The 13,469-nt window shown below is 36.2% G+C and overlaps 1 protein-coding gene across 1 annotated transcript in view; it reads left to right on the top strand.

Annotated features, from left to right (window-relative positions):
- Positions 1-7,121: 7,121 nt before the first annotated feature.
- Positions 7,122-13,469, top strand: part of LOC132145490 (ataxin-1-like) — a 104,148-nt gene continuing 97,800 nt past the window's right edge. Inside the window, exon 1 of the mRNA XM_059556572.1 lies at positions 7,122-7,313. The gene's annotated coding sequence lies outside the window, so the exon portion shown is untranslated. The remainder of the gene's footprint in view (positions 7,314-13,469) is intronic.

Raw genomic sequence — 13,469 nt, 5'->3', positions numbered from 1 at the left:
ATACTTGATCAATCAGTGCAAAATTATAGTGCATATTATTAGTTGCATAATTGCGCTGTCTCTAAAATTACTTCCCTTTCTAGCTGATGTCATCAAGCCCTATATGATCAGATTGGACACTGTTAACCGATCGTTTTGATTGAAATTGACTGCAAACCTGTGTGAAACCACGGGGTCAAGGTCTCAGCCTCAGGCATGACATCCTTGGAGCAGACACAGCAGGGCTGGACAAAATTCAGAACTAAAGAACTGGCACCCTTTAGTTACATTATTGTGAATTTGAACTGATTTTGCCACACTCACATAAAGGTAAATTGGATTTTGAATTGGAATGGCAAATGAAAGTTAATACAGGTTTAAACAGGTAATGGCATTTTGGAAAACATTTTTATTTATTTATTTATTTATTTTAATCTTTAAACAAGGCTGTTTAATTAACATAACATCATATTAGAGGCCTAAACCATGCAAAAATATGCAATTTGGTGCAGTTGCTGGTATTTATATGCTAAAAAGTAAGCTAAAATCATGATAACTTCTAATGTACGGTAAATCATTTTGATTTTATAACAGATTACATACATAAATCTACACCCTGCAATAATTTTTCAAAAGATGATATTTCAATTTTTAGTTGTAGTATTTATTTTGGGGGGACAGAACATACAATTCAATAATGCAATGATGATTGAGAGATGTTAAACATGAACGTTTAGATGTTGAATCAGCGTTCATCAAAAGCATGATGTATCAATTTATATCATGTACATGTATCATAGTACTTGTTATTTATTATTATAACATGGATTGTGATTTCCATTTCATGTGATTTTAGCATTCATGCAACCTGTACAGATACACTTAAAAAGCTATTATTTGGTAAACCAGTGATCCAGTTTGCATACGTTAAAATGCATGTCTTTCCTTATTAAAAACCAAAAGATACTGTATACATTAAGTCACCAAAGTGTGGAAAAAGTCAAATTGAACACATAAAGCGCTAACTAATTATTACCCACTAAAGTCACACATAACTTCTGCCAGAAACTATAGATCCTAAAGATGTATCAGTGTTATCTGTCTTAGACCCACTTGTGTGAGTACTGTTAGAATGGCAAGCTTCCTCAGCCAGCCTTATTTCCATGTGCATGTGCTTTCATGGGCATTTACCAACCATCTGAAGAGCCCCTCATAGTCTCAAAGGAAAGAGAAAGCTACACAGGGGGATTCAGTCTGTAGCTGTTTTTCCCGCCTTGTGTTGCTAAATGTGGTATGATAAGTGGAAGACGAGTTACCTTTGATCTGTTGGGTTATGCATTATTCAGATGTTGTCGCTTACTCGCTCTATCGGGCTGCGTGACGGAGAGGGGCAAGATTTCTCCCTGACTCAGCATGTTCCCATGAATTTTCCAACCACTAATTAAGGCTCAACTTTCTAAAGATCACATAAGGCATTCCAAGATTAACGTTAATAGGTCTTTGTCCAACAAGTTGATTAAATAAGCATGTTTTTAAACTCTCCATGTCTAATCTGGCAACTATTTCTTTTAGCTGCTTCATGTGTAGCTTCAAATTCAGGGCATGCAAAAGCCCCAGATAACCGAATGTATGTTCCATGACAAAGCGTACAGATCTACGCCACATGGAATGCTAAGAATGGTGAGGATGTGAAATGCTAATGTGAAACAGCATGCCATGCTGTGGTTTACACTACACTGTCATCTGATAAATATCTGCTGGAGAATTCCCGGCTCTGTCTGAGCCTGCCTGCCTGCCTCTGTCACACTAGTGACTGAATATCTCATAAATCACTGTAGCGCTGACTCCCAACCATTCATTTCGCTTATTAAACCTTTTTTTTCTTTTTTCTCCAAATGCATATTTATATTTCACAACTTGACTTTTTCTCTGAACTCTTGAGTTGCTTACATCATACAATTCAGATTTTTTTCTTCAGATTTGTGAGTGTTTCACAATCTTGTCTATTTTCCTCTGAAATCTTAGTTACACCTTGCAATTGTTTATATCTCTTTTCCTATAATTTTGAGTTTATATTGTGACTTTTTTTCTCATATTTTTAATCTCAAAATTAAAAAAGCCATTTTTTTTTACTCCATTAAAATAAATTTCAAATAAATGCTGTATTATGAACTTTCTATTCTGCAAAGAATCCTGAAAACAAATGTATTTCGACTTCAACAAGAATATTAAGCAGCACAACTGTCTTCAACATTGATCCTAATAAGAAATGTGTCTTGAGCATGCAGCAAATCAGTATATTCGAATAATTTCTGAAGAATCATGTGAAAACTGATCAATGGCTGCTGAAAATTTAGATTCGTTTTCACAGGAATAAATCTCATTTGAAAATATATACAAATATTTCTCAATTTAACACAATATAATATTATTCTATATATATTTCTCACGATTTAACACATTTAGTTGTCTCACTAATGCAAATATCTTGTGGGACCTCTAGCACAAACAAAGCACTAAACATTTTTGTGATATGCATATGTTTGTTATGTGTAAACAATAAAGTGATAAATATAGACACAACAACTTATGTTTTATTAGTGTATGCATGCTTATCTTTTATTTTTTATTTTTGTACTTTTCGATCCCAACTAAAAGTCCTATGGTTTCCTCTGACAAATATGACTTCTGTCTCTCTTAAATGTCTACACAACAGTGCAACATATTTATCAAATTGCTGGGAAACACTGAACTACAATATGATGTATGTGTGTATGGACCACCATTTATATAACAAATATAAAACCTAAAAATATTACAAACAGATGTCATAATACAGAGTCAAGATAACATGCCTAAACACACAACTAATTCCACACATTAATATTATATAATGTGTTCTTTATTGAGTAAGACTTAAAGAACACTTGTTTATATAGGCGGACCAAGCGTTTATACTGAAGATCAGAGCAGAGGGTGTTCTGGCTGTAGATGTAAGGATGTTGCTCCGGATAAATCCCTTAGCACTCTATATTTGTTGAGTTCATTTACGTGTAAAATAAACTTAGAGAAGAGTGTGCAATAGCAAACACCCACACATGCATTTATTCACATGTCTATGGCTTACAAATACTTAGATCATCCACACAGACACAGAGTTCTCTGAAGTCCGGCACATATTGAAATATGGATGTGCAGCACTGTGAAAAGGGGTTTTGCAGAAGGGGTTTGATTTAGTGATGCATTATCCACTATCACAGCAAGACAATATCACATTCAATAAACGATTATTACAGTGGAAACTCATAAGGGGCTCCGGGAGAGATATGAGTGAGGGCTGATAAGGGAACATTTTCCCTGTCAGGTTTGTACAACAGATGAGTCCAATTTAGAGAGTCTTGTGTGGGCAGTTTCTGTTTGCTAAAAGCTCAAGCTCAACATCTTGTAATATAAAGTTCTCTCAACGCGCTGTAGAAAGAAAAGGGATTACTTTTCATAAATCAAGAATTGATGGGGCTATCGTGAAAAACAGCAATCACTGTTTTTATGCTATAATATTATTATTATGTGTAATAAGTGATGTTCACCAAGCAAGTGTTGTTAACCAAAGTATGAGCAATTAGTATCAGTCATACTCTGAATTATTAATTAAAAATAAGCCTAAATAATGAACTTATTATTAAATTATAAAACTCATTTTGTACTGTTTATGTTACAGACATTAATGTGTGCCATTACTTTTGGGTCAATAATGGGAAGGTATGTATTTATTTATTTATTTTGGCCAGATTATTAATTTATTTAAAAAAAAGAATAAATAAATAAATAAATAAAAGCAATTGGTACACACACACTGACTTGAATACAACTCTTTTATAATGAGCATATTTTAAATGTATGAATTAATATTTATTTTGATTTTTTTTTTTTGGAGACAAGTCCAAATGTTCTGATATCATAATAATAATAATAATAATAATAATAATAAACTTTTTAAAAGAAATAAATTCTTGAAAAGAAAAACGGATTAAAGATTTTGACACAATCTGATATTATCAATTTATTTATAGAAAATATTAACATTTAAATTATTTAATAATTAAAAACAAATTAACTGTTGAATTTAATTTGAAATACATTTGATGTGACTCCCCAAAAACTGATATTTATGAATTAATAGTTCATGACATTTCTTTAAAGAAATACCTTAATTTTTTTAACATTTAAAAGTTTAAAAAAGGATATGCTTCCAATTTACATTTATTAAATTAAAATGTATAATTTGTCAAAACCTCCAGCATTAACATGCAGAGTTCTAACAAACAGATTTTTTAAATATTGTTCTTTTTCTTTATTGTGGAAATCCCTCACATTTCACAACTTTGAAAACAAGATCTACTGTATGTTTCCATAGATATTGCACATCAACAAATCTTTCTCTGTGACCAGTAGAGGGCAGAAGTCTTGATCTAGAAACAAGCCTCTTCCCTTTACCATAGTCTGCTGCAAGCACACACTCTTCTTCACACAAACCAAACTCTTTGCAACTTCAAGACAGCTGGGGCTGCGAGAATACAGCAGAAATAAGGTATGGGAATCAACACGTCCTTCCATCATATAGTGAATACAACTTGACAAGATGCCTACCGAGCGTGACTGTGCTTGCAGGCAAGAGATGACTGGCATAAAGTGTGTGGCTGATATATAGATGAACATCTGACATGCCAGGGGAAGGAGGAGTGCTGTGCACGCTGTGCTGTGGATTTGACAGGCAGATATTCTCAGTGCTTGGGTGTGGTGCAAAAACAGGTACAGACAACTCAGTCTGTCAGCATTCAGAGAAAGTGAAATGTTCAAATGCTGCCGCAGTCGCATCCCTCATTTTCACTTTGAATAAAGCTGCATGTGTTTTTTGGCAGGCGGTGTGTGATGGTGTGATCTGGCATGTGGATGTGGGTTGGAGAACAGTGGCTGATCATTAGGGCACTAAGTGTAAACAGCAGCAGGCCCACAGGAGAAGCCTAACGTGGCCTCCTCACAGAAGATCAATAGCCCATCAACAGAGAGCAGCACACACACAACACATATCCTTAGCAACAGTCTTTGAGATTCACCACCGGATTTCCCATTAAAAATGAGCATTCTCTCATTATTTACTCATTGTTTATTTAATAGTGAAAGTGAATAGGGACTGTCAAGCTCCACAATGACAAGAAAACACCATAAAGGTCATTCACATGTGTCACAAGATGCTTAGGAATGCATTGTGATTTTGTGACAATGTATACAGTTTTTATAGACCATTCCAGCGCTTAAATTTCTCAAAAAAAGTTAAGTTTTGTTTCATGAGGGTGACTAAACGCAATGCTGTTTTTGTTAAGTAAAACTGAAACTATTAGCAATATAAACAAATAAAGCTGAAATAAAATAAAGCATAAAAATATGAAATGGGTGAAGAAAATTAAACTCCGTGAAATGAAAATTAGAAATGTTGCCAAACACCAAAAGTATTACAATGACTAAAACAAAAAAGGTAAAGCTGTATGTGTTATTTCAAGTGAAATATTTTCTAATACAATCGATTGTGTCCTCCATAATTAAAATATATTTACATTTTAATGACATTCCGTCATCCAGGGCTATTTTCATGGTGACGAAAACGTATGACTGATATATCTTTTTATAAACATTTTTAGGAAAAACATTTCACATTGCACATTGTTGTAATTCTTAAAGGTCCGATCATTTTGGCAATGTTTTCAAATGTTGTATTACAGGGAAATGTAAGTCATGCAAAACTTCTTGAGCAGACACTGTACACTGAGACTCTTAAATAATAGGCCAGATATGCTGATGTATTCCAGGGTGGAGGATGGGTATGTTATAGTCTCCATAGAAACATAGTTGCAAACTCTTGTGGAAAGTCCCTTCCCAAATGCTGACCACAATGTGTCTGTGTATGTGAGTGCATGCGTTTAACATTTAGTTTAATTCTATTCTCCCCATAATGGGGTTTATGAGTATTCTCAAAGAAATATTATAAACTTCCATTGTCATTGAAACTTACCTGGGTGTGTCTTAGCAAAATGAACAATAGTCATGTATATCTCACTCCATGTAAATTTGTTTTCTGGTTGAAACAGAATGTTCTACTCATAGCAAGCAGAACAGAAAATTAGTTTCATAAGGCTATTTACATGAAGTAACTGCGGGCACTGGACTGCAAACTTACTCTCAGAACCAGAAAACAAGCTGCTTCTTGGTTGTGGCCGGAAGGGATACAGCTGTGGCCGGAAAATAACAATGAATTATTACATGTTCTACCTATTATATTGTGTTTTATTAATGTTTACAGCAACCCTGAACCTACCCCTTGAAAAAAAGCAAAAACAGTAATTATTGTTATACAGTGTGACAAGAATGATGCTATATTGATGTGCCCAGTAGTATACCATAGCCTTTATTTCTCTTGGCTATCACTCTTAACTTTATTTTATATACACATTTACTATACACATTGGTAACAGTTTTACCATTTACTGCACTTTGTTTAAGTGTTTACTTATAATGGCTATAGTGAAGTGAATAATGCACCCTCCCCCCCCAAACCAATCCAACCGCAAGCCCCGCCCCCTGCCTGATTCTAAAGATTTCATTGGTCAATCACAACTCTAAAACAAATAGTAAACACTAACCTTATGCACATTCTGATAGTAGACTATTAATATTTGTTGTGATGGATTACATCCATGATATTTCATTACACTGAAGTTAATTCCTTGAATTTTTTTGACAGGCGACTGAATGATTAAACACTCCTCACTCCAGCTCCAGCTCCACTCCAGGATTTACATTTCCTGATTCTGCTCTGAGCGAATGACACTAAACTATGTGCAGTTTCCCTTCCCAGTGGTTTTGTACTAAATAGCAGCACTCCCGGAACGCTGCGGTGTATATCAGATTAGAGTAACTAAGTGACATTTAATATTAACTTAAAAATATAACATTTGTTTATGGGGCCACAAAAGTCATTATGGTTTTCTATACTTTTAATGGAGCAGCCTCCAATCCCATATATTTAACCGGGCCGGCCAACTGCTCCATATTTGGATTACACATTCACACACACTCTTACACACGCCTCCACACACTCACTCCCTCCGTCACACACACACTCACTCACTCACTCACTGGAGGTGGGGGCACGGAGCGACAGAGCTATAGCTTGGCTGCAGCAGACATCATTGTACGAGAGGAGGGCAGACGATTCCACCGGCAGTGCGCGAGAATAACGCACGGAGAGTCTCGCGCTTCCTTGCCCGTTATACCGTACAGTAAGTCCGTGCATTTAATTTACCAGCATAAAAGTGTCTTTTGGATTTGCTTGCGCTCTTGGAAAAATGGCTGGGAACTAAAGGACGCAGGAGGAACAGAGTGTGACGTTTATTTAAAAACCTTTGTAAATATTAACTGTGACAATTGCACTGATTATTATGTCAATCTGTCTGCGGTCGACAGGGCGAGATGTTTAAGATGTGCTGTATGTCATCTCGATTAAAAATTTTAGAACTATACAACTACTTTGAAGTCGCGCACTGTAAGCGGGGCGGTTAAATGCGAGCTGTAAGCCCGAGCAGGGAGCGCTATCGCCGGGGCTGAGTAACTGCGCCACCCCGCCTCCTTTCATCGCTCCAGATAGACTTATAAACATCCATTTATCTGCGGGTTATTGATCAGTCAGCTGTACTTTTTTTAAACAAACTGACACTCGTCCTAGCTGTGCGCACTTCTGCTCAACACTGTTACTGGAAGCCTTTTGATGTGAAAACACAATCGCGGAAGTTTAGTCTGTAGTATAGTTGCGACTTCAACCCGTTTAATCCAAGGCGACGCGGTTTCTAAAAATGCATTTATCGGCCGTGTCTGTTTGGGAATCGCACGTACAAGTAGGCTACAGCACTTTTGTCTCCGCTTCACTGTGACAGTGTTTTAATAGACATCGGTTGTGTCCCAAACCCTAGCGAGCGCACCATATCGTAAGGTTCCTATAAACGCGGTGTGATTTGTTCCGAGCAGACTCCAGTGATGCAGTCTAGGCAGCCCTAGTAGGCTTTGAGACGCAGCCATTGAGTGTATCCCGTCGTGATGTCACTCGGTTCATCCCGGCTGGTTATATAATGAGCTGTTGCTGTGTATATTTCATGTGTTTGCAGTGCTGATGGGGCTTCATGCATTGTGACCGACATTCAGTGCCAGGTTTTGTTGTTTTACTAAATAAAACGTGCAATTTAGCGTTTATTATGTAAACCGTTGATTAAGACAGCATTGAGTAGCCTACGTCTTTCGTTAGAATAACATTATATCAACTACTATTCTGTACTATGTGATCTGTACATTATTGTACATTATGCACCATATAGACTTGAGGTTGTACACGGATAACAACCGTGATGTACTGTACTGTACCAAACTATATAGTGCAATGTATATAGCCTTAACCATTCTGCATGCGCAAATATTTATTGCACGTGTCATATAACAGTTAGGCATATGTTACAATTTACACTGTAATGTATAGCCTACTATAGTATTCTTAAGCAGTATACTACGATATACTTCACTGTACGATGAAACACATTTGTTTTGACTTTTAATCTGAGGTGATTGTGCAAAGATTTATGGGGCAGTTGCCTATACTATACTATACTAAACTATACTATATAATAGCCATACCACTATACTTTATTGCACATGTGACAATACATCATATATTTTACTGTTCTAGAGTAAACTATAATATATTGTGCTAAGTATTCTACACTGCAATGCAAAACTTTTATTTTTAATTTATTAATTTAATTTAAAATTGTGTGCACGCTTACAATGGTTAATGCAAATAGTGTACTATATAATAGTGTACTATAATATGTATACTATGCAATGTATAGTTTTTCCTTTTAAACAGACTTTATTATGCGGTGTGCACAGGTTTATGGTTTTATGACATTTTACAGCTCATTGGACCTTTGCAGCAAATGTGAAGCCAAAAAAAAAAAAAAATCCATGTGAAAACATTGTTACCCCAAATGGCTGTTTGAACAGAAAATATCTCCCTTGATCCAGTTTTCTGAAGAGATTTAATTCACTTTTCGACTTTGCATGCCATAAAGAGGCAAAGAAAGAATACAGAGTGAGAAATGAAATTTACTGCATGAGACATTCTTGCGTTGAATGTTGAAAGACCAGCATGTTCAAATAAATAAAGGAGGATTATTTGCGGGGTCACCGTGCTACAGTTTCACTGTGTTCTGCCGAGTATTGCCCCCGCATGCTCAGTTTTCATGCTTATTATTAGTGTACATTTCCAAGGCTCTTGGATGATTAAGAAATCCTAGCGCATTTAATGAAAATCCTATTGTTTCAGAGAGCGTGTGGATTAGTGTTTCCCCTTTTTTCTGTGGTTGTAATACATTTCAAAACTGTATGAGCTGCTCTTTGCAACCTGTCTGCTCTGATTATGCAGTGAATGCTTTTTTCAGAGGGATTTGTGTGGTGGTGGATTGCTCAGTGCTATAACTCAGTAAGCAAATCTCTGTTTGATGGCCCCAGTGCCACTTACTTTTAAATGCTAATGAGTGGTAATTAAGACACCGAGTATGGCCTAATCACAAGTGCTCTAGTGTGTCTGCTCACTTGCTCGGTTTTACACATTCACCTGTCACTTGTAAAGTGCTCGTTCTTGTTTCTCCTCAGTATCTGTGCTGTTCAAACTACCACAGTGTCAGTGTGGTTGAGTTTGCTGAACCCAGCTGAGCTTGTGACAGATGCAGACAAGGCTAACTTGACAGGCTCGAGTGCCAGTGAAATATGGAGGGACACCTGCAGACAGTGCTTACATAATGTCGCTGTGATTGTCAGGGACAGTATCAGCCAATGGGTGAGTAGAGCCAGCTGGACCAGAAATTTGTTTACACATTAAAGGGGTGGAGCTCAAGTCAACCTGGTTTCACCCTTTGCTGGAAAATGAGTGTCAAGTTAGGCCTATCCAGGCAAGCTTTTAAAGTACACTCCCTTACAGGTATGCATGCATGAACTCAAGACCTGGCCAAATTGTTCTGCAGCATGAAAGGCAAATTAATGTTATGCCAATTCTTTTTTTGAGCTTTAAGTTTGTTGGCTATAGCTGCTTTTTAGTGGTTGAACCTTGAATCTAATACTTTACAGAGTCTGTGGATGTGTTTGCACCTGGTTTTGAAATCTGTCTCTGGTCATTTGATCGCAAGTGGCCATCTGTTGCTGTTTATACATCTTGCATGTTACATATATACTTTTGAAATTTTAATCTGGCTACACGTGATGTTTTGAGCAGAATGCTTTTCATTATTTTAGGGATAGTTCACCCAAAAATGAAAATACTGTCATTGTTTACTCACCTTATGTGACTTTCTTTGTTCTGCAGTGCCTAACACAAAAGAAGATATTTGAATAATGTTTGCGCTGTTTTTGTTTATACAGGGTTCAGAATATTAAATCTCCAAAAAGGAGTTCAGTGGTTTAGTTTAAGTCTTTGTATTTTATGTACATTTTCAACCTAAACTCGTTGAAAAATAATCCTTCTACCTACATTTTTGCAAAACTTCGAAAACATAGGCTACCTATACAATTACAACACAAGTAAAACACTTTTATTCCTTTTAACACTCATTTTCTATTACAGAGGCAGATTATTGATTCATAAAGACTTATTCTTGCATGTTTCTGAAATCCAAAAAGCTTTTCTCATAGTGCATAATTTGTAAACTAAAGCATTTTGACATTTGCATCACATAACCTGCTCTATACTTACTGTATGGCTTTTCTGACATAGTAAACTTGCTCAGAAGCTCACCTGGTATACTGCTTTCCACTTGCAACCGGAGGAGTGGACAGGTACAAGTCAAATAAAAGTCAGGAAAAAGAGAAAAAAAGACTTGGAAAAGCAGGATAAAATGCAATTGTTTGCTTCAATAAATACACACTTATCTCACATTTGCTCTTGTTTACATTATTGTCTAGGTTTAGTAGGGTTAGACATTTCACCTGAAGATCCAGTTATGACATTTTGATTAAAAATTATGAGATAAAAAAATTTAACATGCATGGATGAATTGTTAACAATAAGAAAATAGATAGGATGAATTTTCATTTAATTTCATTCAAAATCATTTTTTAAGTGCACTGGATGATTGACAGGTGAGTAGCCGGTCCATCACTGCTCTCTGTGACGTCTCAGAATGGATTAGCGTTTATGATACAAATGCAATGTAGTCACGTGTTTTCAGCTCCTCTGAATGTGATGTGAGAGATCTGATTTATGCCTGTATTTATCTCTGTCCACTTGTGATCGGATGGGAGTACAAGTGTAAAGGGAGTCTACAGAAGTTCAGTGCCCTTTCACAGTGTCAAAGTCTCACATTAGGGAGAGAGTATTTGGTAGGAAGGAGACAGCAAAGAATAGGAGGGGAACGGGATCGACTGAGCAATGCTGTTTCCAGACCTTTATAGCCCTTTTCTTTCATCTCTCAGCTCTATTCATTTGCTCTCCCTTCCATGGGCGCAGTACACATCCCCAACCTGCTTTTGTACTCCAGCGCTCAAGAGCTTTTTTTATATTGAGATGAAAAACATTCCTTTCTCAAATGAGTGGATGTCAGCGTGCAGGCTGCTCGTCTTCCTCTAGACTCCCCATGACGGCTTTATGTATAGCCTGAATTGAAGCTTTTTATTTTTCAACGGAACAATGCGATGAACGTGGACGTGCTTGAAACTGTTCATTGTTCAGTGAATGTGCTGAAGTGTGGCGCTTCAGGATCATCAGTAAATCTCTTCATCCATCTACAAGCATAGTTAAAAATAAAGCACTCACATGAATAAATCACATTCAGGCCTCCAGAATTCATGACATATCCAGGCTTTGCAGCCGGGAGAGTAACAAACTCTACGCGCATGTGGTTTCTGGACAGCTGGGAGTCATTTTGAAGCCTTTTCAAAATCATGTTTAATGGCCTTATGTGGCCTCCGAGTCGGAAATATCGTGATTTTGAATTAAACTTGAAAAACTTGAAGTCAATTTAAGAGTGGGAAAATTCTCAATGATACCTGGTCCCTGCAATATCTAAGATTTCAGAAGGCAACGCTGCAGTATTGAAATGGTGCTGCATTACATATATATATACAGTACAGACCAAAAGTTTGGACACACCTTCTCATTCAAAGAGTTTTCTTTATTTTAATGACTATGAAAATTGTAGATTCACACTGAAGGCATCAAAACTATGAATTAACACATGTGGAATTATATATGGAATTATATACATAACAAAAAAGTGTGAAACAACTGAAAATATGTCATATTCTAGGTTCTTCAAAGTAGCAACCTTTTGCTTTGATTACTGCTTTGCACACTCTTGGCATTCTCTTGATGAGCTTCAAGAGGTAGTCACCTGAAATGGTCTTCCAACAGTCTTGAAGGAGTTCCCCGAGAGATGCTTAGCACTTGTTGGCTCTTTTGCCTTCTGTCTGCGGTCCAGCTCACCCCTAAACCATCTCGATTGGGTTCAGGTCCGGTGACTGTGGAGGCCAGGTCATCTGGCGCAGCACCCCATCACTCTCCTTCTTGGTCAAATAGCCCTTGATGCCTTCAGTGTGACTCTACAATTTTCATAGTCATGAAAATAAAGAAAACTCTTTGAATGAGAAGGTGTGTCCAAACTTTTGGTCTGTACTGTATATATATATATATATATATATATATATATATATATATATATATATATATATATATATATATATATATATATATATATATATATATATATATATATATATATATATATATATATATATATATATATATATATATATATATAATTTTTTTTTTTTGGCAAGATGGCCAGTTTATTTTTATGAAGTGTATCTGCATAAAAAGTCAAACCATTACTTTTCACTATGAAGACATTTTTTGGTTGATCAATTTGGGAAAACGTGAAAACAATTGGGTGTATACTCATTAAAAGATCCAAGTTAAAACTCAAAGCCATATTGTGATATTGATCAATATGTCGATATGTTTTGATATATCGTGCAGACTTAGATTAAAATGAATGATTTTGCTCATTCCAGTGCTGTATATCATTAACATTAATGAAATTGCTCAACAAATATAAAGCTTATGACTCAGGTTGTGGTTGCTTTTATGCAAATTAATCTATTATTTTTTCATATACCATGCATACATAAATCAAAGGCTGTGTGAAAGTGATGCAGGAATATTTAATTATGCTTAACCACTTGTTCAAGCTTATCAGGCTGTTTCCTGTTTATTTGTTTGATTTTCCATATTTTGCTTCCTACTCAGATTCTGTAACACGTTGTGATAATGTCTGCCTACCTCGAATGTAGCAGCTTACCAGGTGTCCATGAAAGCAGAATCCGTGCTTGTCAGTCAGCTG

Source organism: Carassius carassius, chromosome 8, assembly GCF_963082965.1.
Source record: "Carassius carassius chromosome 8, fCarCar2.1, whole genome shotgun sequence".
Lineage (NCBI taxonomy): Eukaryota > Metazoa > Chordata > Actinopteri > Cypriniformes > Cyprinidae > Carassius > Carassius carassius.
This window is presented reverse-complemented; position numbering and strand designations above follow the sequence as displayed.